We start from the raw sequence: 27,281 nt of genomic DNA, 5'->3' as shown, positions 1-27,281 counted from the left end.
ATTGACAGATCTGTAAGTACCTCTTTCTTAAGGATAGGTGTTGTTTTGTGGGTGTGTGTCTTCCGTATGTCACAGACCATCTCACGAGGGTCCATATTCACAGGTGATAATAATAATAATAATAATAATGTTATTTGTTCAGTCTTACTCTCTGCCAAGTGCTGTTCTGAGTGGCAGGCAGGTACAAGATAGGTCAGACACAGTTCCTGTCCCTCACTGTCTAAAGGAGAGAGAACAGGTATTTAATTTCAATTTCACAGATGAGGAAACTGAAGCCTGGAGAAGTTGTGACTTGTCCAAAGTCACATTGCAAGAAAGTGGCAAAGTTAGAATTAGAATTCAGGTCCTTGGACTCCAAGCTTAGGCTCTTTCCACTGAGCCACGCTGCCAGCGTGGCTCAGTGGAAAGAGCATGGGCTTTGGAGTCAGAGGTCATGGGTTCAAATCCTGAGTCCACTGATTGTCAGCTGTGTGACTTCAGGCAAGTCACTTAACTTCTCTGTGCCTCAGTTACCTCATCTGTAAAATGGGGATTAAGACTGTGAGCCCCACGTGGGACAACCTGATCACTTTGTAACCTCACCAGCGCTTAGAACAGTGCTTTGCACATAGTAAGTGTTTAATAAATGCCATTATTATTATTATTATCTTGGGGATAGTGTTTAAGGTGACAAGACTCCCTGATATTTCAGCTGCATCAGATACTATAATCCACTGCCTAGCCTCTGAAATTGTTGATTGGTCTGTTAGCATCATATAAATTACTATAGCCTGTTTACCCAGCAAGAAAGCTCCAGATCTGAAACAACGCTTTCCAATTCCACTTTGCCCAGTAGTTTAATCTCTCAGCAAGAGGAGATAATGTTTCCTGAATGACTGGAGAATGGCCTTATCTGATGATTATTTGAGACTAGTTATGTCTGCCAACAGAAGAGCCAGTTTGTTGTTAGAACCTGACTCACAAAATGACACAGGAAGAGGATGGTTTTTGAAAGCTCCAACCATTCTCAATTTTTAGACCTAACTAGAAGCCTCTATAGCTATCGTCCAAGAAACAAGATTGACTTTTAAGTTTTGAACAGCCCCAGGCAGCGAAAAATCTAAGATTCACGGATACATTGAATCATTAATGGGTTGAATTTACGTCTCAGTTTTATTGCTTTAGAATTATAAACTGTCCTGTGTTGCAGCCTGAGGAAGACAATTTTCTACCTGGGCCTTCATGATTTATGATCTTCCTTAGCAATATCCCAGCTTCTTCTCTCTGTCTTTTCTCAAAATGGTTTTTGTTAAGCACTTACTATGTGCCAGGCACTGTACAGCTAGTGTAGAGAGGCGGCATTGCATAATGGATAGAGCACGGGCCTGGGAGTTAGAAGGTCATGGGTTCTAATCCTGACTTCACCACTTGTCTGCTGTGTGACCATGGGCAAGTCACTTAACTTCTCTGTGCCTCAGTTACCTCATCTGTATAAAATGGGGATTTAGAGTGTGAGCTCAACGTGGGTCACACCTGGTTAACTAGTATCTACCCTAGTGCTTAGAACAGTGCTTGGCACATAGCATTTAACAAATACCATAATTATTATTACTAAGTGCTGGGGTAGATTTAAGATAAATAGGATGGACAGAGTTCCTGTCCCACATAGGGCTCACAGTCTTAATCCCCATTTTACAGATGAGGGAACTGAGGCCCAGAGAAGTTAAATGACTTGCCCAAGATCACACTAGTGGCAGAGCTGGTATTAGAATCCCGGTCCTCTGATTCCCAGGCCCAGGCTCTTTGCGTGGCTCATTGGAAAGAGCCTGGACTTTGGAGTCAGAGGTCATGGGTTCAAATCCCGGCTCCGCCAATTGTCAGCTGTGTGACTTTGGGCAAGTCACTTAACTTCTCTGGGCCTCAGTTACCTCATCTGTAAAATGGGGATTAAGACTGTGAGCCCCCCGTGGCACAACCTGATCACCTTGTTACCTCCCCAGCACTTAGGACAGTGCTTTGCACATAATAAGCACTTAATAAATGCTATTATTATTATTATTATTATTATTATTATTGGTCACTCTGCTTCTTTCTTCACTTAATTTAGATTCCCCCATCAGGGTCGACAACTTACATGAAGAGGAATGTTGGAATGTACTATGGGACCCTTGTTAAATTAGAATGGGTCTCAATTTTATTTTCTGTAAAATGGGGATAGTCTTAATAGTGACCCTGTTACTTCCTAAGGGAAAGGAAAAAATTGGAGATGTTTTACCTCTAGAACTTTACACTGAGTTCAAAAGTAACTATTGTTCAAGATTATCTGTGGAGGTGGGCAAGACTTAGGAGACCTTCCCTACCAAGCACACTGCACTGGGCCATTTTGTGTGTGGCCAAATAGAAAGAGCATGGGCCTGGGGAACAGAGGACCCGGGTTCTAATCCCATCTCCACAACTCACCTGACTTTGGACAAGGCACTTAACTTCTCTTTGTCTCAGTTCTATCATCTGCAAAATGGGGATTCAAACCTGTTGTACCTCTTACTTAGACTGTGAGCCCCATGTGGGACTTGATTATCTTGTATCTACCCAGTGCTTAGTACAGTATTCGACACATAATAAGCACTTGACAAATACTGCAGTTATTATTATTATTACTATCATGATCTCTGTGAAACCCCTGCTCAAAAACTGCAAACCATTCAAGAGAATCAAGGACTCCATTTGCCTAATAATAATTGTGGTATTTGTTAAGAGCTTACTCTGTGCCAAGCACTGTACTAGCGCTGGGGTAACTGGGGTAGACACCTGTGACTCTTTTTTCTCTCAGACGTTCTCAGCAATGCCATGTGGTTGGAGATTGTACTTCATACTTTACTGTATCTTTCAAATGTCTGGTTATGTCGTCGAAGAGCTTTCAGATTTTAGGAAGAAAAACAATGTATGAGTAAAACCTATAACTATAAATACTTCACTGGAATCGTTGCAAAGTAAATTCAACTGTTGCCTGTTGGAATGCATATTATTGAAGCATAATGGATCCATTTTAAATAGGTACCTTTTAGTCATTTCAAGATTTAAATGCATAAAGAAACAAGTGCTCTTTCCTATTTCTCCAGAAGAGGAGAGAGAAAAATTATTCTCATATGCAAGATTATTAACCTTTCACATAGATGTTCCTACCAGAAGTGGCTGTGGAGACAGCACCCTGTTTCACTATTACCAGACACTTTACAGGCTCCTCAACTGAGAGCTTTTATTGGCTAAGCAATCAATCAATTAATGGTATTTATTGTGTGCTTCCTGCGTGCCGACTTCTGTACTAAGCACTTGGGAGACTAGAATGGAGTGGGTAGACGTGATTCCTGCTGTCAAGGAGCTTATAATCTAGTTGGAGAGACAACCATTAAAATTAATTTCATATAGGGGACTAGGCAGAGTATAAGGATATGTACCTAATAATGATAATAATAATAACAATTATTATTATTATGGTATTGATTAATACCTAACTGCCATGGACTTGGAGGCGAAGTAACAGCCTTTAGATGATGGAGAAGGGAGGGTGAATAGAGTAGGGAAATGAGACGGGTAAGTGGTGGTCTGTTGGTTTTGAAGGCAGAGGAGAATTCCAGGAGGGAGGGAGGAAGGAAGTTGGCTTTAGGGGAGCAAAATGTGCAGATTGGATTGTAGCAAGTAAGTACTTTGCAATATTCATTCATTCAACAATATTTGCTGAGCCTCTACTTGATATATGGATAGCCCTGTTCTGTACCCTTGGGAGAGTACATTGGAAGAAAAGATAGTATCCCTGCCCTCAAGGAGCATGCAATCGATATATTCCTTTTGTATTCAAACAATCAATCAACCAATGGTATTTATTGAGCGCTTACTGTGTGCAGAGCACTGTACTATGTGCTTGGGGGAGTAATAATAATAATATAATAATAATGTTATTTGTTATGCGCTTATTAGGTGCCATGCACTTTACTAAGCACTGGGGTGGATATAAGCAAATGGAGTTGTACACAGTCTCCATCGCACATGGGACTTTCAGTCTCAATCCCTATTTTACAGATGAGGTAACTGAGGCCCATAGAAGTAAAGAAACTTGCTGAAAGTCATCCAGCAGACAGGAGGCAGAACCGGGATTAGAACCCATGACCTTCTGACTCTTAGACTGTGCTCTATCCACTATGCCTTGCTGCTTTTAATGTAGCAGAGTTGGTAGACAAGTTCCTATCTAGATATCAGTTGAACTCTAAGGAAGCAAACTGAATATTCTTCCCAAATCCTCTTGTGGACAAGAACCATTGCATAGAAAAATACTGGGCTCGAAAGCAGTGGTTGGAAATTAAGCCTGCTACTTAACAGTCCGTGAGATGGACTTGAAAAAGAACCATTCAGCACCGATTTATAGCCTGGCTGTTGGCCTGTCGTTTCAAGACTTTTTTTCATCTGTTTTTCAGGATGGAAAGTCTAGCACTAACTCAACAGATCGGCTTGGGCAAGTAGGTTTCAATCACCCCAGCCTTTTGGTGTCCTTGGTGTGAATGACTTTGGATTAGATTTACAGATGAATAACACCAGATGCACTCATGTCCCCCACGCAGCTGCAAGTCCAAAAGCAACTCTTATTATTTCTTATGGCATTTATTAAGAGCTTGCTATGTATTAAGAGCTGGGCAGATACAAGCTAATCAGGTTGGACACAGCCTTGCCCACATGGGGCTCACATTATTAATCCCCATTTTGCAGTTGAGGTTACAGGGGCATAGAGAAGTGACTTGCCCAAGTGGCAGAGTTGGGATTAGACTCACATCCTTCTGAATTCCAGGCCTGTGCTCTCTCTACTAGGTCACCCTGCTTCCCATAATATATATATATATGATTATTCATAATATGTACACTATAATTATTAATAAGAAAAATTCATACACATTCTTAGAGGCTGATTCCCAATCGCAGAAGGTAATTTAAGGTGTACTGAGGCATTTACTGGTTCTCTCAATGATTAGAATATGTTATTCATCAGTTTATTGCTAACGATTTGGGGACCCTTTGTTCTTTTTTTTTCATCAGATCTTCTGCTCAAAGAAGTGACACATATGATCTTTCTCATTGGTGTTTTGCTCTTGCTTTAAAGGTACTTCCCCCCAAAAAAGCCACACAACTGTTTTCCTGCGTAAGAATGTAGAAGCTAAGAGCTCTCCATTTCCATCCATTGTATGGTGCCTAGGTCCATGGCCCCAGCTTAATTTGATTCCTTAAAATCACCTTTTCTTCCTTTTTTATAATGCAACTTTGAGTCTTTGAAACTTAATGTATGAGTTTATCATTTCTCACTGATAAGTAATTCCATACCAAAGTTCCTGATGAAGACAGTCCTCATTTTCACCTGGGTGAATTTTTCAAATACTCAGGTCTGGAATGCTTGAGAATCTGACGCTGAGTTGAGAGTTCCTCAAGGGCAAGGATAATCTTCAGTTTATTCTCCAGATCTTAGTACAGTGCTCTGTATTGCTGTAGGGACTCAGTACATTCCACGAATAATAATACAATAATGAAAAAATGTACAGCATGGTTAGGTTTCTTCATCGGGTGACCGGACAGTAGAGAAGGCACAGTGTAGTGATGATGTATCATTTCTTTGCAAGTCAGCCTCAGCTGTTTGAAACCCTACATTAAGCAGGTCCATTGCTTTTATCCTTACCATATTGTTGCTGCTTCCAGCTATATTCTTGTTTCTCCCTTTTCCGAGTATTTAGAAATAATTAATGCCTCTCTGTCTCCCCCAACTAGATTAAAAACTTCTCAAGGCAGAAACCCTGCATTATGCTTCTGTTCTACTCTCCCTAGCATTTTAATATTGTGCTATGCCTTCAAAAGACATTCAATAAAACCCCATTGAATGGATAATAATAACAATTATAGTGTAAATTGTGGGTATGTACTAAGTGCTTACTTGTGTGCCAGGCACTGTGGTAGATACAAGTTAATTGGGTTGGACTCAATGTCCCTGTTCCCACATGAGGCTCACAGTCTTAATCCCCATTTTACAGATGATGTCGCTGAGGCCCAGAGAAAGTGAAGTTGATCTGCCCAAGGTCATGCAGCAGACAAGTGGTGGAGCTGGGATTAGAACCCAGTCCTTCTGAGTCCCCCAGGTCCTTGTTCGCTTTGTTAGCTAACTTGGTTGGCTAACTGATTCCTGTGAATCACTGTTCCAAGCCACTTACCTTTGGATTGACATTTTGTTGTGCATTGCTCTTTCCTTATGTACTTATGTCCATATTTCATAATTTACTTCTATTAATGTCCTGTCTTTCCCTCTCAGAGTTTAAGCTTACTGTGGGCTGGGAGTGTGTCTGTTGATATTGTTACATTGCACTCCTCCCAGAGCACTTAATACAGTGTTCTAACCTCCAGTAAGTGCTCAAATGAATACGAATTGATCGATAGATTTTAGCACTTCTGCAAATTGTTAGGGTATAAATTTGCCTTTTCAAAGTGTCCAGGGTATCTCTTTCTTCCTTCCCCTTCCCTTCCCAACCTCCCCTTGACTCCTCTCCAGAATCAGCCAAGTCAGACTAACTGGGTGAAAGAGCAGCCACAGATGTACATTACAAATCCTTCCGATCAACACACTTCCTTCCGGAAGCTAAGAAGGTCCTGGGTTCTATCCCAGCTCTGCCTAATTGTCTGTTTGTGTGACCTTGGACAAGTCACTTCACTTCTCTGGATCTGTAAAATGGGGATTAAGACCATGAGCCCTGTGTAGGACAGGGACTGTGTCAACCTCAACCTAATTATCCCAGCACCTAGTACAGTGCCTGGCAAATAGTTAGTGCCTAACAAATGCAATTTAAAAACTAACCCCTTGGTTGGCAATGACCTCAGTTCTTCTAGAAATGTGAGTGGTTTTGCTCATCTTCTAGTCATGTCTGTCTGTTCCAGATCCCCATGGCAGATGATTTCAATTTGCATTTAGGGACAATAATTAGAGAAATAGGATTCCATTGGATTTGCTTTTTTTTCTATTGCATTTATTTGGAAAAGGACATCAAGTGCCACGCTAGAAAAGGATCTCAGATGTCCCGGCCTTTGTAATTTTGGATTTATCATTCCAACTATGAAGTAAAGGGCTCTCTGTTACCGGACCAATGACCAATCTTGGCTGGTTTCCTTCTGATACACTTTTGATATTTGGAAGGGAGTCCAGTGTTATGTAGTTGGAAAAAAAAATCAATGACTGGATGAGTCCCTTTAGAGAGTAGAAGGCTCTTTATTGGATTTCTGAAAGTAGAATTTGCTAGGAAATAAGTGTTGTTCATCTTCCTATTCCCTCTGCATCATTTACTGAGTTGAGATCTTTGGTTTAATGTAAATGACTCCTGAAAACCACTTTGTGAAAAACACATAGTAGTTGAGATTTAGAACTCAATCTCCTTGATTTGCTTGCCTATGGGCTGTCTGGACTGTTGAGAAGATGAGTTTCATTCTACTAATTAGGTTTAAGAAAAAAACCCAACATTGGTTGTATTTTGCAGTGAGTTGCATCCCCAAACGGACTTACTCTGTTGGGGCACCTAAGTGGAGCAGTGCAAACTCTACCACTAAAACAGATTCCTCCATCTAGGTTCTCCATCCTGAAATCTTAGGATCAAAATTAGTCCATCATTCCTGATGAGAGGCAAAGAAACAGCATGGCTTACAGAAAAGCACACTGTCCTGGAGTCAGAAGACCCAGGGTTAAATCCTGACTCGGCCAATTGATTGCTTGTGTGATCTTGGGCAAGTCACTTAACTTCACCGTGCCTTAGATACTGCAACTATAAAATGGGTGAGTCAACATCTGTTCCCCTTCTTACTTAGACTGTGAGTCCCATGAGGGATAGGGACTGTGTCCAACCTGAATTTATTTGAAGGCTTCTGCAGCACTTAGAACAGTGCTTGACACATGGGTAAAGCGCTTAACAAATACCATCTACTTGTGGTCATAGACTATCTGTCTCTAGTCCAGCTCTGTAGATTTCCTCAGTAGCTGAGTTTTTAAAAGTGAGAAGAGATGGAGGGCAAAAGTAAGGTTATCCATTTAGTTTAGAAGGAAAAACTTATAATCAAACTGTGGAATTTAAGTGCTTTCTATGTGCCAAACTCTGTAGGAAATAGATATGATAAAATCATATCAGACCACAGTTTCCATCCCATGTGGGATTCACAGTCTAGGAGATAAGGAAACTGAGGCACAAGGAAGTTGAGAGTGATTTGCCCAAGGTCACACAGTGGGCAAGTGACAGAGCTGAGATTAGAATTCAGGTCTCCTGACCTCCAATTATGTGCTTTTTAATGGTATTTTGTTAAGCCGCTTTACTATGTGTTCAAGCAGTCTTCTAAGCAGCTGAGGTAGATTCAAGTTTATCGAGTTGGACACAGTCCCTGTCCCATATGGAGCTCACAGCATAAGTAGGAGGGGAGAGAAGGTATTGGACCCCATTTTACAGTTGAGGGAATGGAGGCACAGAGAAGTTAAACAACCTGTCCAAGGTCATACAGCAGGGAATTCGTGGCTCAGTGGAAAGAGTACGGGCTTTGAGTCGGAGATCGTGGGTTCGAATCCCAGGCTCCGCAATTGTCAGCTGTGTGACTTTGGGCAAGTCACTTCATTTCCCTGTGCCTCAGTTTCCTCATCTGTAAAAGGGGGGATATGAACTGTGAGCCCCCCGTGGCACAACCTGATCACCTTGTAACCTCCCCAGCACTTAGAACAGTGCTTTGCACATAGTAACCACTTAAATAAATGCCATTATTATTATTATTATTATTATTAAGTGGAGTAGCCAAGATTAGAAACCAGATCTTCTGAGTCCCAGGCCTGTGCCCTTTCTACTGGTCCATCCTTTTCTCTGCTTTTAGTCATCCTCACAGTCCTCTTTTGTTTAAATAACAAAGGAAAGGTCTATCTTCTCCAGGAGTTTTTCCCCAAATAACTTGGCCAGAGGTAATCTGTCCATTCTCTAGAATTGATCTGTAACCCCTTCCATGTGCACAACTCATAACAGAAGACCTAACTAGAGGGACTAGGTAGCTCAGACCATAAAATCTTACATTTACTCTTCCTTCTAGGGATTCAACCACTGCCCACGTTTCCTTCTTTGCCAAACTGTTCACTGTCCATACTCCACCACACCCTGTAACAGTTTCTCTGTTTATTGACTGTCATTCCCTTTTAAGTACTCAGCCATTCATTCATTCAATCAATATTTACGGAGCGCTCACTGTTGTGCAGAGCACTGTACTGAGAGCTTGGGAGGAGTATAATATAACAATAAACAGACATTCCCTGCCCACGACGGGCTTACAGTCCTATAATATCCCCAAGTCCATAGATGTTTCCAACTTTAATGTCATCTTTCAACTCTGTTTTTTAAGATCTCATATTCAGTCTATTGCTAATCCCCATCAGTTTTTCTTCTAAAGTATTTCTTAAATACACTCTTTGGTCTCCATTCCAATAGCTGCCATCATGGTCCAAGTGCTCGTTAGAGCCCAGATAGATGATTTTATCAGCTATCAGTGTTCTTGTAGTAGGCACTCAGAACAGTGCTCTGCATACACTAGACATTTAGTTCAGTATTTTGCATACAATAGGGGCTCAATAAATGCTACTGATTATGATGAGTCAAAAGTTTTGAGCTTGGATGGAAGAGTTCTAATGGATATTACGTGAAAAATTTCCAAGAAAATCATCCCTCCATAACTCATTTTTTTCCTTCAGGAGAGTCCCCAGGATAATGTTAAGGTTTCTAATAGTAATGGATCATTTTGACACCTAACCTGATTTATTATAATACATTGTGTCCTAAAAACTGTATACTTGAGGGCACTATGATGACTCATAACTTCAGATCTCAAAACCTGATGTCGAGACTTGAAATAAATCCAGCTAGATGTGATCTCATGGGTCCTAAAGTTAAGTCATTAAGGATTTTGGAGGAGAAGGAAGGGAAACTTGCGCAGAGAGAATGAGTGCATGTCCTAGAGAGCTTGTCTATGTAGGTGTTATATTGTTAGCACCTAATAGTAATAATAACACTAATAATTGTACTTGTTTAAGAGCTTACTACTAACAGTGCCAGGGCACTGTTCTAAGCGCTGCGGTAGATACAAGTTAATCCCCGTCCCGCATTGGGCTCACACTCTTAATCCCCAATTTACAAAATGAAGGAACTGAGGCAAATAAAAGTGAAGGACTTGCCCCAAGGTCACACAGCAGACAAGAAGCAGAGTCAGGATTAGAACCCAGGTCTTTCTGACTCCCAGACCTGTGCTGTATTCTCTAAACCACGCTGCTTCCTAATCAATCTCATATGATCAAGCACGGTTCTTTACTCTCCATGAAGGACTGAGTAGAGGCATACAGACTCCATAAATCAGAGTGTAAGATAGTTGAGAGCAGGGAACATGTCTTTTATTTCTAAGCACCTTAGAATCTAATTCAGTGTTCTGCACACTTGTAAGAATTTACAAGTCTTAGTAAATGCAATTGATTGGATTAGCTTCATTTAATTGGTTGGTCCAGGGTTTCAAGTTGGCTTATACCTGGAGCTTTTGTTAATGGTATTTGTAAAGTGCTCACTATGTGTCAAACACTATTCTAAGCACTGGGATAAGTATAACAATTATATGGGGCTCACAGGTCTAAGTAGGAAAGAGAACAGGATAACTTAGGCACAGAGAAGTTAAGTGACTTGCCCAAGGTCACATAGTGAGACACTGGCAGAGCTGGGATTAGAACCCAGGTCCTCTGAATCCCGGTCTGTCCTCTTTCCACTAGGTCATGCTGCTTCACACAAAGTCACTACATTCCCTGAATTTCCTGTTTTAGAATGGGATTTGGTTATTTGAAACTATGAGTCCTATGTATGCAAAATGTTCTTAGGATTGTTGATTTCTGTTCTGAGCCTCACTAGGACATTGAGGTGGGGAAGAATGAAACACTCAATATTGTCATTTCTAGAGTCTTCACTTCCTTCTGTCCAGTGCATTAGCATCGTGGTTTGCTGGCTGGAGTAGAGACCAGGTGAGACAGTAGAAGGACTTCTTCACCTCTCATTTTCGTATTCCAACCAGGCCTCATAGGGAGGAAGGAGTCTTTAAGGTGACTCTAAGAATGCAGAGAAGTAGCGTCATAAATGTAAGCTTGGAGCTATTTTTAACAGTAGGGAACAGAGGAGTAACAGCCCTAAATTTGAAGATAAATTGATTTTAAGATTCCTGAAGTCCCCCAAAAAGGTCAAGAAACAAGGAGATGGTAAGTGGCCAGAGGATTTCATTTGTGCAGACAGTGGACACAGGGCAGTGTCTGTAAGATTGGTGAGCACGGGGGAGTGTCAGCCTGGGGACAGTGGTGCATTGCACCAATAATAAAGGAGTCTTGTGGTGGGAAGGACACTTGGTCTCTTCCTCTGGCTCATGAGATTCAAGCTGGTGATTCCACTCTCCTTCCCGCCTGTCCCTCTGGGGCCTGCTCCAGTAACAGTAGCCCCCCAGAGCCAGAAGCTACAGTTGGGCTGCATGGACCATGGCAGTCCCAAAATTTCTTTCTTCCCGGAAGCCCTCCCTAAGTCGGGTTTGCAGAAGATGTCACTGGGAATGGAATGATTCTGATGATGGTGTTTATTAAATGCTTACTGTCTACCAAGGGACAGCGCTAAATGCTGAGATAGATGCAAGATAATCAGAAGGGACACAATTCATGGTCTCAAAGGGAGGGGAGAGGAAGGCATTTAATCTCCATTGTACGGATGGGGAAATTGAGGCTCAGAGAGGTTGTGACTCGCCCCAAGTCACGCAGCAGGCAAATGGTAGAGCCACCGCCTCTCCAGTCCTGTGCACTTTCCACTAGACCATGTTTCAAAGCTGGGCACTTGGGTACAGGTATTGAATCCCCCATTTGGCAGACGAGGGAACTGAGGCACAGAGAATTTAAGGGACTTGCCCAAGATCACACAGCAGGTAATTGGAGGAATCGGGATTAGAACCCAGGTCCTTCTGACTCCCAGGCCCCTGGTCTTTCCATTAGACCAAGCTGCTTTTTGATGGTAGCGTTGGTAGCGTTTTCTGTGGTGATGGGAAAAATAAGGGGGTGGACTGAGTTTGGGTGGGTAGATGAAGCAGTTTATAACTCTCTCACTCTGTGACTATTTATTATTATAGTAATTTTACTAAGTGCTTACTATGTGCTAGGCACTGCTTTGGGTAGATTAGGCTCCCAGGCCCGTGCTCTAACCACTGCCCCATGCTGTCTCTGCAGCGTGAGATAGAGTTCGGAAGATGTGTACATAAGTGACGTGTGGTATTGTGGAATATGTACGTGCTCAGGTGATGCAGAAATGCTGAAGTGGTAGTTTAGGAGAGTTAAACTGTGGGGGAAGACTAGAAATTAACCTGGTAAGGCCTCCTGGGAGCGGATATCAATCTACAGAGACTTTGAGGTTAGAGAGATGTGTGGACCCTCAGATTGGAAAGGGGAAAAAGAATTCCAGGCAGGGGCAAGGAAGTGGGCGAGGCATTGATCATGAGAGAGATGAGGAACAAGGCACAAGAAGAAATGCATAAGCTCGAGCTTCATTGTCTGCATCTATGGTGCGAATGGAAACTAAAAGCTGTAATGCATTCATTACATTGGGAGTTTGCTTCCCAAGATGGATGGCCTGATTTTTCAATAAGGGCTGAGAGGCGACTAAAGCTTTTGGCACCCTTTGTAGGGTTTTTTTTTCCAGTGTGAGCCCCTCTGATGTACAATATGGTGCAGACTTTGAAGATTTTGCCACTCTCATTTGTTTTATAGTGTAAGAATCCTCTGATGTATAATAAAGTGTGAATTCCATATGAGACTTTCCCGCATTATAACATCCACAGGTTCACTCAAAAATCTCTTTGCTCGTTGGGGAATTTTCTCCAGCTCCAACTGTGAGGTTGTTACACTGTCTGCCTGATTTGCCCTCATAGTTACAGGCTTATTCTTTCACAAAAACCATGAGAATCTGCTGTGGGAGTCTTTTTTATAGTATCTGTTATGCACTGACTATGTTTCCAGGCACTCCACTAATCACTGCAGCGTGGCTTAGTGGAGAAGAGTACGGGCTTGGGGAGTCAGAGGACATGGGTTCTAATCCTGGCTCCACCACTTGTCTGCTGTGTGACTTTGGGCAAGTCACTTAACTTCTCTGTGCCTCAGTTCCCTTCATCTGTAAAATGGGGGATTCAAAGTGTGGAGCCCCACGTGGGACAACCTGATTACTCTGAACCCATCCAGTGCTTAGAACAGTGCTTGGCACATAGTAAGCACTTAACAAATACCACAATTATTATCCAAGCTAATCAGGTTGGACACAGTCCAAGTCTGACATGAGACTGACAGTAGTAATCCCCATTTTACAGGTGAGGGAACTGAGGCACAGAGAAATTAAGTGATTTGCCCAAGGGCACACAGCAGACATGTAAAGGAGCCAGAATTAGAACTCAGGTCCTTCTGACTCCCAGGCCGTGCTTCTTCTCAGTAATGTCATATGTGAATATGAGTCTTCAGAGACATTCTCCTTTGGAGGAATGACGACAGTTTTAGAATCTGTGTGGCAGTCTCTCAAGGGGCTCTTTGACCTCTGCTCCCTGCGGATGCTGACAACAGGGATCTTATTCTTTGTCCAGCCGTAACACCATGTCAGGTTTGGAAACTTGAACTCCCAGGGACACAAGGTCCTCCTTGATTCTCCTTAATCAATTCCTGGACAACCTGGAGAAGCAGTGTGACCTAGTGGAAAGAGCGTGGGCTTTGGAGTCAGAGGACCTGAGTTCTAATCCAAATACTGCCATTTGTCCACTCTATGACCTTGAGCAAGTTGCTTAACTTCTCTTTGCCTCAGTTACCTCATCTCTAAAATAGGGATTAATAATAATAATAATAATGATATTTTGTTAAGCACTTACTATGTGCCAAGCACTGTTCTAAAGCTCTGGGGTTGGATAAGAGGTAATCAGGTGGTCCCACGTGGGGCTCACAGTCTTAATCCCCATTTTACAGATGAATAATTGTGAACCCAATGGGATATGGACTGTGTCCAACCTCGAGATCTTATATCTGTTCCTCAGTGCTTAGTACAGTGCCAGCCACATAGTAAGCACTTAACAAATATCATTTAAAAAAAATCGTTTGAGCAGGATTCAATGCTTCTACTCCATGTGAGTGAAAAACACCCTGACACATCATCCAGTATTATCACGGCATGAAACAATACATGTGCCCATTCAGTTCCATAAGCTCCAAGCACAAATCTGCTACTCAGATGTGAAACCTGGCTCTCTGAAGCACATCAGACATCGTGTGGTTTTCCACTCTTGTACCAAGGCAGAGTCTCATAGAGCTGCAGAGCCAGACAGTCCCCCAGTTCCTGAGCTCCCTGCAACTGGGACAGACAGATGGACTTGGACACACCAAACCTAGACAGGGCACATTTTCACTTAAATACTAGTATTCTGTGGGATAACTAACATCAACTTCCTCGAAGCCAAATTTCTCAGAAAGTTGGTTCATTCTTTTTGGTTTCTCAGCTGGTGTAGTCTTGTCTCATGGGCCAGTCAGAAAGGTAGTTTACAACAAAGTTAAATATTTCCAGTGACTGCCTTGTCTTTAGAACAGTCAAATTTGTAATTACCTGTATCTTCTCTCAACTAGTTGCCATTTCTGCCAATCTACATTCAATTTCATTCTTTTTTATTAGTCAGTTAATAAATGCTATGCTCAGGAGAGAACAGGTGCAACAGTTTGGTAGACATATTCCGTGCTCATAAGGAGCGCACAGTTAAAGGGGGAGAAAGACATTAAAATAAATTACAGGTCATTCAGCTGGGTGAAGAGCACTGTACTAAGTGCATGGGAGATACAGTGTAATAGAGTTGGTTGATATGTTCCCTCCCCACAAGGAGCTTACAGTCTAGAGGGGGAGACTGTCATTAATATAAATAAATTAATTAATTGTAGATATGTACATTAGTGCTGTCGGGTGAACAAACGGAACAAATCCAAGACCAAAGGGGACACAGAGGGAGATAGAGTAGGGGAATGAGGACCTAGTTGGGGAAAGCCACTTGGAGGAGATGGGATTTGAATAAGGCTCCGAAGGTGAGGAGAGTGGTGGTCTGTCAGATGTGAAGGAGGAGGGAGTTCCAGTTTCACATTTTAATGAATGTCCCGTTCAAGTTTCTCTTTATGCTCCTCTAAAGTTTTACCAGAAATCATTATGCCATCAAAGTTTACTTAGGGGCCTTTGTAACTTCCAATGGCTTTTGAAGCCTTTTTAGGGAAAAATCTTAGGAGAAGAACCCAATTCAAATGGTAGCTTATTCAAACAACAACTTCTGAATGGCATCTGAGCAGGAGTCAGTGCTTCCATTACTAGAGGTTTCCAATCTATCGATCATATTTATTTATGACTCCTCTTCACTAAAGATTTCTTCTAAGAATGATAAGCTGTTATTCTTAATATACTTATTTGGGGGAATAGAAAAACAGCCTCTTTTCCTGCTATCACTAGGGAATTGTTCTCATTCCATGAACTTGCTTAATTTCTTATTTCTTGCAAGACTAATTAATTTAACTCCCTTGGAAATTTTCTATCTTATAAACATTTGGTAAGCAGAAGTTGTGAAGTCCCTGAATGAGTGAATGATGCTCTTTTCAGGCTCTGACAGATCCAAGATTCAAGCCGTTTAATCATTGATGAAACTTCGTTCCCGGGCAATATTTAGGAATATTGAGTCTTTTTTCCACTCCTCTGTTTGGATCTAGTTTACTTGCTTTTAGGAACAAGTCAAATGGTTACAAAAATAGGTTGTAAACCACTTGAGAAGCAGCATGGCTTAGTGGCAACAGCCTGGGCTTGGGAGTCAGAGGACATGGGTTCTAATTCCGGCTCTGCCACTTGTCTGCTTTGTGACCTTCTGCAAGTCACTCAACTTATCTGGACCTCAGTTACCTCATCTGTAAAATGGGAATTAAAAGTGTGAGCCCCAGTTGGGACAACCTGATTACGCTGTATCTACGCCAGCACTTAGAACAGTGCTTGGCACATAGTAAAAGCTTAACAAATACCATTATTATTATTATTATTATTAGAGGGCTTAGAGGATGTCCTTTGCTTCTAAGGCTCTCTCCCAAGCATAGTGATCTGTGCATGGTAGGTGTTCAAAAAATACCACTGATGATTCTGACAGTGCTCTGCACACAGTAAGTGCTCAATATATACGATTGAATGGATGAAAAAATCGTTTTCACCCACCAGCAGCACTGTCAGTGTGAATTGCTAAGTATTTTTAACTGATGAGATCTGACTGGGAATCTTACTTCAATCTCCAATCTGAAAGCTGTGTGTTTCTTTTTTAAGAAGCATAAGTAGACACTGCAGATTTTTTGAACAAATAAACTTATTTATTTATGAGATCAAACTACGTAAAATTGAGCCCATGTCAAGGTCTGCTCAGCTGCTACTTTGGGGCACTGTTTGTCTATTGTAAAAATTCCTGGGTCTTCTAGAATGTTCCTTTCTTAAAGGTGTATGATACTAAAACAGCCCCTTTTAGCTCCTGAAAATTGATTGGCCAGAAAACTCCCCACACGTGCACAGGAGTTTTCTGATAACTAATCAGTAGTCATGTTGCATTAGTATAGTTCAATATCCAGGTTAGCATTCTTAATTAGTTCCATTAAAATAGTGTTAATTGAAAAATCATTCAGTGAAGTTAGGTTTCCCATAGGAAATAATGCAAAGTGTAGTAATGCATTCTCAAGATCCAAAAATTGGACCCAAGCTTGTAAACATATTAAACATAGTGATTTAAAAACACAGTAATTTTAATCACATGACCAAATAGCATTGTAAGTGCTTACCAATAAAAAAGCAATAAAGCCTACTTATTGTGCTTTGTTCTCATTTCACTGGCCATTGATTTTGGGTTCACCGTCCTCGCTTCTGCCTGGAATTTTCTCCCCATCTCCAAGGCCCTACTGAAATCACATCTCCTCCAGAAGGCTTTCCCCAGATTAATTCTCACCTCCCCCTCCTATCTCCCTACTCTAACACCCCCTCCCTCAGTTTTCCTCCTACTATCATTTCAACACAAATGGGGATTCAGTACCTGTTCTCCCTCCTATTTAGACTGTGAACCCCTTGTGGGATAGGGATTGTAGTCACCCTGATTATCCTTCATCTTCCCAGTGCACAGTACAGTGCTTGACACATAGTAAGCATGTCACCGATATCACAATTATTATTATTTTTGCATAATCGGGGTGGGACCATGTCTGTCAACCTTTAGCACCTATCTCTGGCCAATCACTGGACATTGTTCAATCACCGCAAACACTGATCAGATACAACCTCTTCAGTAACCTACAGGTGATATGTCTAAGTCTAAAAATAATTTCAGTGAGACAAGAACGAGAAGCCAATTCAAGCATTTGGGGAAACGCTTCGTTCAGAAGGATTAGGTAACATTAACAAATTGGTTTGTTATCTAGCTGATTTTTTTTTAAATGTCAAGATCAGCAGATATTATTCACATTCAGGGAATCTGGTGCTGATTATACAAGAGCAAGTTACGTTCCTTAAAAGACTCCCAGAGAAGAAAAAGCTGACATTTTTGTTTCTCATAAAATCTTTTTACTGAAAGTACTTGCAAACACCTTAATACCAAGGGCTACCAAGGTGTTCTAGACAGTATCGACTTGTAGTGTTTAATGTTGAAGGGGCGTAAATTACTGTTTCCTTTGATCAGCATATTTCCCTTGAGGATTTATAGGATCAGGTCCTATCCATCTGAGAGGGTATGGGATTGATTCCATGTGTCATCAGAATAACTTATTTTCTTTGTTAGGTCTATCAGCTGTTACATGACAACGTTAGTGTGTGAGTGGAAGGTCAGCAAAAAAGGTCAGTAATAGACAGCTGAAGAGGTATTACTATTTCTTGAGTCAGGATTAGATTTAATGGTGGATGGGCCTGGAAGAGCCTGAGAGAAACATGCCAGTCCAAAAAAAACCAAAGGTAAAAAGCAAAGTCAGACACACTGCTAGTGACTCATTCTTTGATACAATGATGTTTCTGTTGAAAACTTTAGAGCTTCTCCTGGCAGCCAGCACTCTTGAGTACTTTCTGGCCTGAAATGCTCATTCAGAGGAAGTTATTTCTTCACTTTTGTGCTGAAAGAGATGTCTCAAGAACACAGGAGTTGGCTGTTCTATATAGAAGAATATACTTTATTTCCCCTCCCTCTGAGTTTAGACAACATCTTTCCCTGGGTGTTCATCTCTGTTAATTAAAGGTGTCTTGAAAACCTAACAGAAAGCCTCACAGGCAACACTTTGGGTAAGGTTTGTAATAATTTAAAATTAAAAAATACCCCTAAAAACAAACAAAAAATATATTCCTCACCCCCTGATGGAATTAGAACCACATTCATTGACTCTGTTGGAGCTATGCAATATCCGGCCTCGATCCACAGAATCAATAAGTTTCTGTTCCCTCATCTCCAGCCGAGGATGAGACTTGGTCATAATTTTATAAATCCTTTACAAGGCATACTGCAACCGAGAGAGGAATTGAGTGAAATATGTCCGTTTGTGCACTTGTTAATTACTTGGGATCGTGACTGAAGACAAGGGGATTGCCTACCAGGGTATTTAAAGATAATAATTACGACATTTGATAAGCACTTACTACAAACCCAAGTGCTATACTAATCTCTGGGGTAAACATGAGATAGGTTGGACACAGTCTCTGTTCCACATGGGGCTAACAGTCTAAGTTGGAGGGAGAACAGGTACTGAATCATCATTTTACTGATGAAGAAATTGAGGACCAGAGAAGTGAAATAACTTGCCCACGGTCAAATAACAGGCAAGTGGCAGAACCGGGATTAGACTCCCAGAACTGTGCTCTTTCCACTAGGCAACAACACTTCTCTAATCCGAAGGAAGGAACAAATGTGTTATGGCCCCTGATAAAAGGAATAAACTCATAGTTGCTGTATTGGACAATGTCTTTTTTATGCTGCTTGAAACAGCCAAGTAAAGAGCAGGAAATATAAAACATGGAGTAAAAACAGCCTTTTCACACTGGTAGTACTATACCTGGATTTCTAAAGAAAACCGAATTACTGGCATGTTCTGAATTATTCTCAAAATTTTCAGCATGTTGGCAGCAGAGGTAAGACCAAGGAGTTTCCGAGTAGCCTGCTCAAGAATCATTCTGAAGTAAAAGTAACCAGCTGATCTCAGCTGGGGAAGACAATCCTACTTTTAGGATGTTGGGCCCATCTTCTGAAAGGCCCAAGGTGGGATCTGTTTGAATCTGGCTTTCGGCTATGTAATAATAGTAATTGTAGATTTTTATTTCGTGCTTATTCAGTGCCAAATATGGTAATTCATACCGGGGTTGACACGTTCCCTTTCTTTTTTTTTTATGGTATCTGTTAAGCGCTTACTATGTGCCAGGCACTGTTCTACATGCTGGCACTGTTCTAAGCTTTCCCAACTGGGGTTCTAAGAGGCAGGGAGAATAGGCATTTCATCCCCATTTTTCAAATGAGGACACTGAAGTACAGAGAAGTCAAGAGACCTGCCCAAAGTCACACAACAGGCAAATGGTGGAGCTGGGATTAGAACCCACTCCCAGATCATTCATTCATTCATTCAGTGGTATTTATTGAGCGCTTACTGTGTTCAGAGCACTCTACTAAGCACTTGGGAAGTACAATTTGGCAACATATAGAGATGGTCCCTACCCAACAACAGGCTCACAGTCTAGAAGGGGGGAGACAGACAACAAAACAAAACATATTAACAAAGTAAAATAAATAGAATAGTAAATATGTAAAAGTAAAATAGAGTAATAAATCTGTACAAACATATATACAGGTGCTGTGGGGAGGGGAAGGAGGTAGGGCGGGGGGGGATGGGGAGGGGGAGAGGAAGGAGGGGGCTCAGTCTGGGAAGGCCTCCCGGAGGAGGTGAGCTCTCAGTAGGGCTTTGAAGGGAGGAAGAGAGCTAGCTTGGCGGATGTGCAGAGGGAGGTCATTCCAGGCCAGGGAGAGGACGTGGGCTGGGGATCGACGGCGGGACAGGCGAGAATGAGGCACAGTGAGGATGTTAGCGGCAGAGGAACGGAGGGTGTGGGCTGGGCTGTAGAAGGAAAGAAGGGAGGTGAGGTAGGAGGGGGCGAGGTGATGGACAGCCTGGAAGCCGAGAGTGAGGCGTTTTTTGCCTGATCTGTAGTCTTTCCACTAGCTCATTTTTTATGAGATTTGTTCAGTGATTACTTTATGCCAGGCACTGTACCCATGGAAGGGCAGAATAAATGACACAAAGCAAGTGAAGTATAGTTTGAAAGTAAGCATTAGAGCTGCGGGCTGATGGGATATTACTGCAGTAGATGGGTCAGCTTCGCAGAAAGAAAATCGGAGTAGGGTTGCTCTCTTTGAGCAAAAGTCTTGCTGAGGATGAGAAAATCAAGAGGCAGGATGGAAAAGTGAGTGGGGAAAAACAGAGACAGGCCCTGAATTGATGAAACCCACAAGGGATGCAGTGCCTACCTTGATGGGCAGACAGTGCGAGAAGGTGCGTAGTCTCTTCAGCCTCACTCACTCACAGAGGGTGGATCTCAACATCAATACTTCTGTCTTCAAACACGTGGGGCAGCTGCATACATCTTTACGTATCATAGTGATTGATGCCCAAGGCTTGTCATCGATTCTCCCCATGCCCATCCTCTCCATTTTATCTCCTCTGCATTTTTACCTTTGTTCTGGATAACAGCCAAATTTGAGCCCAGGAGGGTTGACAGAGTCATTATGAGCCGCTAATGAGTCTTGCTACTGGTGCGGGCATAGTGGTCCATGCTGACTGGGATTCAGTAGGAATCACCGCTTTGGGAGTTGCTGATGTGAAAGAAGGGGACACCAAGACTGGGAAAGTTTGCCTTTCACTCTCCAGTCCCCTGCCTGGTGGTAGGAAGGGAAGGAGGGTGAGCAGTTGATCTCTTGTGTCTAAGTACTATTGCTGCCTGGATAACAATTACCCTTCTTAAACATGACTTTCCCTTTCAGAAGCATAGTCTGTGTAGCGTTTTTAGTTAGCTGGCACCGTCCCTCTCTGACTGCTTTTCCTCCATATCTTGGCTATGAAATGAAGTGGTCTTTAGCTGTACTACTACCAATAATAATTGTGGTATTTGTTAAATGCTTACTATGGTCCAGGCACTGTACTAAATGCTGTGGTGGATTCAAGCAAGTGGACACAGTCCCTGTCTCATGTAATAATAATAATAATAATAATGGCATTTATTAAGTGCAAAGCACTGTCCTAAGCACTGGGGAGGTTACAAGGTGATCAAGTTGTCCCACGTGGGGCTCACAGTCTTTAATCCCCATTTTACAGATGAGGGAACTGAGTCTGAAAGAAGTGAAGTGACGTACGTGCCCAAAGTCACACAGCTGACAATTGGCGGAGCTGGGATTTGAACCCACGACCTCTGATTCCAAAGCCCAGGCTCTTTCCACTGAGCCACGTTGCATCTCAATCCCCATTTTACAGGTGAGGTAAATGAGGCCCAGAGTAGGGAATCGACTTGCCCAAGGTCACAAAGCAGGCAAGTGGTTAAGCCGGGATTAGAACTCATGACCTTCTGACTCGCAAGCCTGTGCCCTATCCACTACACCTGCTATAACGAAATGTCTGAACGATTCAGTGCTGTCTAACAGGAAGTACGGAATTTGATTCCAATTTCTAAATGCAATCAGCCTCCTCTCCCCACCAACGAACTTTTTTGGCACCTGCTTATATAGTCAACGTTGTCCAAAGCTTTACTGGGGCTGTGCTGTGCCCTGCATAATGCAATTTACAAGATTTGGAAAAAGAGCACATTTGTAGCACTCACTCAAGTTTGGGATTAATGAGCTTGCTCTTGGCAAGAATGTGAAACCCAGAAGGGAACAGGACTGTGAGTAATTTCCCTTATTCACCTCAAACGACTTTGGATTGAAATCTTTGGACTCTAGGTGGCCGACTAGGAAAATCAAAGAATCCTGTTTCAGCACATCTTAGGAGAGGTGGAGTTGAGGTCTGCCTGTGTGATGGAGTAACAGGCCCCCTCTGCAGTATTTTCATTCTTTAGCTCCTGCTTAATCACGGTGGAAATAAAAACTGGGGGTAATGGTTTTCTTTTCCTGCAGATGAATAGAGTGGAAAGTAATGTGCAGAGAAAGCCAGGAATGAGGGGTTTCACGTGATGTTTAGAGAAAGCCAGGAATGAGAGGTTTCATACGACTTAAACCTTTTTAAGAATGGATCCAGAGGCATGGAAACACCTGCTTCCTGTCATCTACTTGTTGGGTTTAGAGAAGACTTACTCATACTGTAGGTTGTGCGTGGCTGGTCAGAAAGTGGAGTTTGAGAATAATGTCCTGTTTAGGGAAACATGAAGTAAAAACGATCAGCTCTCTCCCTCCTACCTCTCCTCACTCATCTTCCCCTAAAACCCAACCCACACAGTTTGATCCGCTAATGCCAACCTACTCATTGTAACTTGCTATCACCTTTCTCACCTCTCAAAATGTGTCACTTGCTTCTCTCAAAATGTGTCACTTGCTTGTTTTCACTTTCCAGCACTTAGTACAGTGCATTATATCTAGTGGGAGTTTAGTAAGTGCAAGTACCCCTACTACTACTAAGGCTGAAAATAAAAGCCTTGGTTCCTGTGGCTGATGTTCACTACTTCTTGGGCTAATATTCAGAAGCAGCATGGCTCAGTGGAAAGAGCACGGGCTTTGGAGCCAGAGGTCATGGGTTCAAATACTGACTCCACCAATTGTCAGCTGTGTGACTTTGGGCAAGTCACTTAACTTCTCTGTGCCTCAGTTCCCTCATCCGTAAAATGGGGATTAAGACTGTGAGCCCCCCATGGGACTACCTGATCACCTCGTAACCTCCCCAGTGCTTAGAACAGTGCTTTGCACATAGTAAGCACTTAATAAATGCCATCGTTATTATTATTATTATTGTCAATTTCTCCTGCAAGGCCCGTCTGTCACATATGACCTTTACAAAGTGAGGAGATTGCCATGAACTCTTTACTTAATTCAGTAAAGATTCTTCTCCCGACACATAACGGTCTGGGTCTGAAGGTGACACTGCTGACATTGAGATGTTTACATATCTAAACGTAATGGTTTTTTGTAGCTCCAAAAAAAGCATTTGAAATGAAATTCCACTATTTTAAGTCAACGTTGTCTGTCCATCTTGATGGATTGTGTTTGCATCCTATGGTACATTTCAATTTTACTTCCCCAGAGGATACGGCAGAGTAGCCCCTGGCTGTGTCCTGCCACCATTGCTAATTCATTCTTCTTCTTGCATATTGCCATTCTTGACACGCATTATCCTGGGTACTCTGCTCTCAGGGAAGTGTTCCCCTCTTGCTGATCTTCAAACATTTAGCTGCTGTGTCCTGTATTAGGTGCCTTTAATAGAACTTTAATTTGTTTCACTTATGCTCACCAGACTAATCTTCTTGATATAATATTGTTAAGCCTGTTTGCAGCAATTGATGTCAAGGTGATCTGGCGCCTTCCCTAAAATACCCCACATATAGGAACAAATGGAATCCCCTGGTCCATTTGTTCCTTCTGGTCACTTTTATCAAGCAAGATACTGTGGATTGGCAAAATCATAAATCACCTGTTAGAGTCCCGTGACACGTCAATGATCCAAATCGATAGAAGTTGTGGACTTTTCTTTTTGAAAACTTTAGCGGGGCTTGAAGGCAGGAAATGTACATACAAACTGTTGTATCCGTCTCCACCAATCCCTTAGTACAGTCCTCTGCACACAATAAGTGCTCAATAAGTACCATGGATTGATTTGATTTAGTCATCTTTGCTACTTAGGCTCCCCAAGGATGGACACAAGGGGATATTGAGGAGCATGGGTGCTTCTGGGAGTCAGAGTCCGCACAAAAAGTAATTGTTTTAAATACCTGACACGGCTAATTGAGTAGAGTGGGGGTGGGGAGATAATCAATGAAGGCTTTCTGGAGGAGGTGGCTTTTCTGAAGGGCTTTGGAGTAGAGAGTGATGTGGTTTGGCAGATTTGAGGTGGGGATGGAGTGAGCCAAGTAGGAAGGAAGCTGTGGTGTCACAATCGAGGTCATTCATTCAATTGTATTTATTGAGCGCTTACTGTGTGCAGAGCACTGTACTAAGAGCTTGGGAAGTACAAGTTGGCAACATATAGAGACAGTCCCTACCCAACAACGGGTTCACAGTCTAGAAGGTCAGTTCAATCACTGTAGACATCACCATCATCCTTCCCCTTTCACAAGCATATAACCTTGGCATTATCCTCAACTCATCTCTTTAATGTAACACACAAATTCAATCTATCACCAGATCCTGTAGGTTAAACCTTCACAACATCACTAAAATCCACCCTTTCCTCTCCATCCATGTTAATCCAAGCATTTATCCTATCTCGCCTTGACTACTGTATCCGCCTCCCTCCTAACCTTCCTGCTTCCTGTCTCTCCCCACTTCAGTGCATACTTCACTCTGCTGTCCGGATCATTTCCCTACAAAACCATTCAGTCCCTATTTCCCTTTGTGACCTCATATGTGTCACTTGATTTCTCTTTGCCTCATCTGTAAAATGGGGCTCAAAATGCCTGTTCTCCCACTGCCTTAGACTGTCATCCCCATTCATTCAATCGTATTTATTGAGCGCTTACTGTGTGCTGAGCACTGTACTAAGCGCTTGGGAAGTACAAGTTGGCAACATATAGAGAGGGTTTCTACCCAGCAACGGGCTCACAGTCTAGAAGGGGGTGACAGACAACAAAACAAAACAGGTACAGGGACTGTGTCCAGCCTTCTATAGTACAGTGTTTGGTGCATAGTAAGTGCTTAAAAAATGTTACAATTTTGACTTGTTATTTGGGTTGGCATTTCTCGTTTCAGAGGTTCTCACTTTTATATGGACCTTTTAGTAGCATCTCGGATCAGATCCTTGGAGACAGTTTGCTTGGGGCCCCACTGCTACTTGCTTTTAAATACAAAAACTATAGAAACTTGCCTTTTGATTGGTTGCTACTTATCTCTTTGAGGTGGTTAGATAAGCTGAACGTCACAAAGCAGGCTAAACCTGGGTCTGATTCAGCCCAAAGATCCTTTGCATTTCAATCAATCGTATTTATTGAGCACTTACTGTGTGCAGAGCATTGTACTAAGAGCTAGAGAGATTGCAGTAATAATGTTGGTATTTGTTAAGCACTTACTATGTGCAAAGCACTGTTCTAAGAGCTGGGGGGTTACAAGGTAATCAAGGTTGTCCCACATAGGGCTCACAGTCTTAATCCCTATTTTACAGATGAAGGAACTGAGGCACAGAGAACTTAAGTGACTTGCCCCAAATCACACAGCTGACAAGTGGTGGAGCCGGGATTAGAACCCATGACCTCTGACTTCCAAGCCCATGCTCTTTCCACTGAGGCACACCGCTTTTCTAATATAATAGAACAATATTACAGTCAGTAGACACACTCCCTGACCACAACGAGCTTTCTTTAATTCAGGGCTCAGAGAGCACCAGAGGCGTCTTTAGCCAGTCTAAAGAGTGCCAATCATTCAATCGTATTTATTGACCACTTACCATGTGCAGAGCACTGTACTAAGCGCTTAGCACTGTACTAAGGCAGGGCCAATTATTTTCATGTCAGCAGCCTTGCTTTCATCTTGGGTTAAACCAGCACCTCTGTTGTTGCCCAACATTCCAAGAACAATCAACAAATAAACAATCAAAATGATAATTCTGGTATTTGTTTAGTGCTTACTGTGTACCAGGCACTGTACCAAGCACTGGGGTGGATACAAGCAAATCATATTGGATGCAATCCCGGTCCCACACGGGGCTCACAGCATCAAGCCCCATTTTACAATGAGGAAACTGAGGCACAGAGAAGTCAAGTGACTTGCTCAAGGTCACATAGCAGACAAGTGGCAGAGCCAAGATTAGAACCCACAACCTTTTGACTCTCAGGCCTATGATCTATTCACTATGCAATGCTGCTTCACCACTAAATACTGTTGACTGTCCAACTACTTCAACTTCCCTGGAGAGTTGGACAAGATTTCAGCGGGGCAGTAAAGAGCACAGTCACTGAGAAAGATCCTGAGGGGGATTGGACATTCAGGAATGCTCTGTTGATACCCATCTGGCAGAGATAAATGGGCAATCTCTCGGCCATCTTATTAACCTGATATCTTTGCCTCTCTGACCCATTGTTATCTTTAAATTCCACGAATATTCCCTGGGCAGGAGGAACATTTGTGCTGCTAATGACAGGATGGAAGATCAGACCAGCTGGGCTGGGGAAAGAGATGCATATGGTTGACCATGCGTGCATTGAGACGGACAGGAATATTCAGTCACGGATGCGTTCTCTTGCAGACTGCTGAAAGAGAAGGCAACTCAAGGTGCCCCATGGAGGAGCCATTTAATTTCTCTGACTCTGTGGTAAACATACCCCAGGAACTCACTGGGAGCATCAGTCAACTTAATCCATCAATCAGTCAATGCTGTTTATCGAGCACTTACTGTAGTAGCACCTGGAAGAGTACAATACAACAGGATTAGTGGATGTGTTCCCTTCTCATAACCATCTTAGTACAGTTTTCATCTGAATAATGGTGGCCACAGAGCCACGGAGAAGCAGTGTGGCTTAGTGGATGGAACATGGGCTTGGAAGTCAGAAGGACCTGGGTTCTAATCCCAGGTCCACTACATGTCTGCTTTGTGACCTTGAGCAAGTCATTTTACTTGTCTGGGTGGGACTCAGTTACCTCATCTGTAAAATGAAGATTAAGAGTGTTAGCCCCATGGGGGACAGGGACTGTGTCCACCCTGATTAACTTGTTTCTACCCCCAGTGCTTAGAACAGTGCTTGGCACATAGTAAGTTCTTAACAAGTACCATTATTATTATTATTATTAATATTGTTATTATTATTACAGAGCACTCTGGGGAGATCCCAGGCAGGAGCTGCAGCCGTTCTGACAAAGAGACACACTTCTCCTGCCTCCATAGATTCAGTGCCGCTGCTGGAGAAATAATCATGTATGAGGCAGTAGTTAGTGGCAAATTCTATAGGAAACATTTTTCCAGTAAATGTAACAGTTACTCCTACTTTCATTACATG

Source organism: Tachyglossus aculeatus, chromosome 9 (genome assembly GCF_015852505.1).
Source record: "Tachyglossus aculeatus isolate mTacAcu1 chromosome 9, mTacAcu1.pri, whole genome shotgun sequence".
Lineage (NCBI taxonomy): Eukaryota > Metazoa > Chordata > Mammalia > Monotremata > Tachyglossidae > Tachyglossus > Tachyglossus aculeatus.
The sequence above is the reverse complement of the archived record's forward strand: the minus strand, read 5'-3'. Positions refer to the sequence as shown.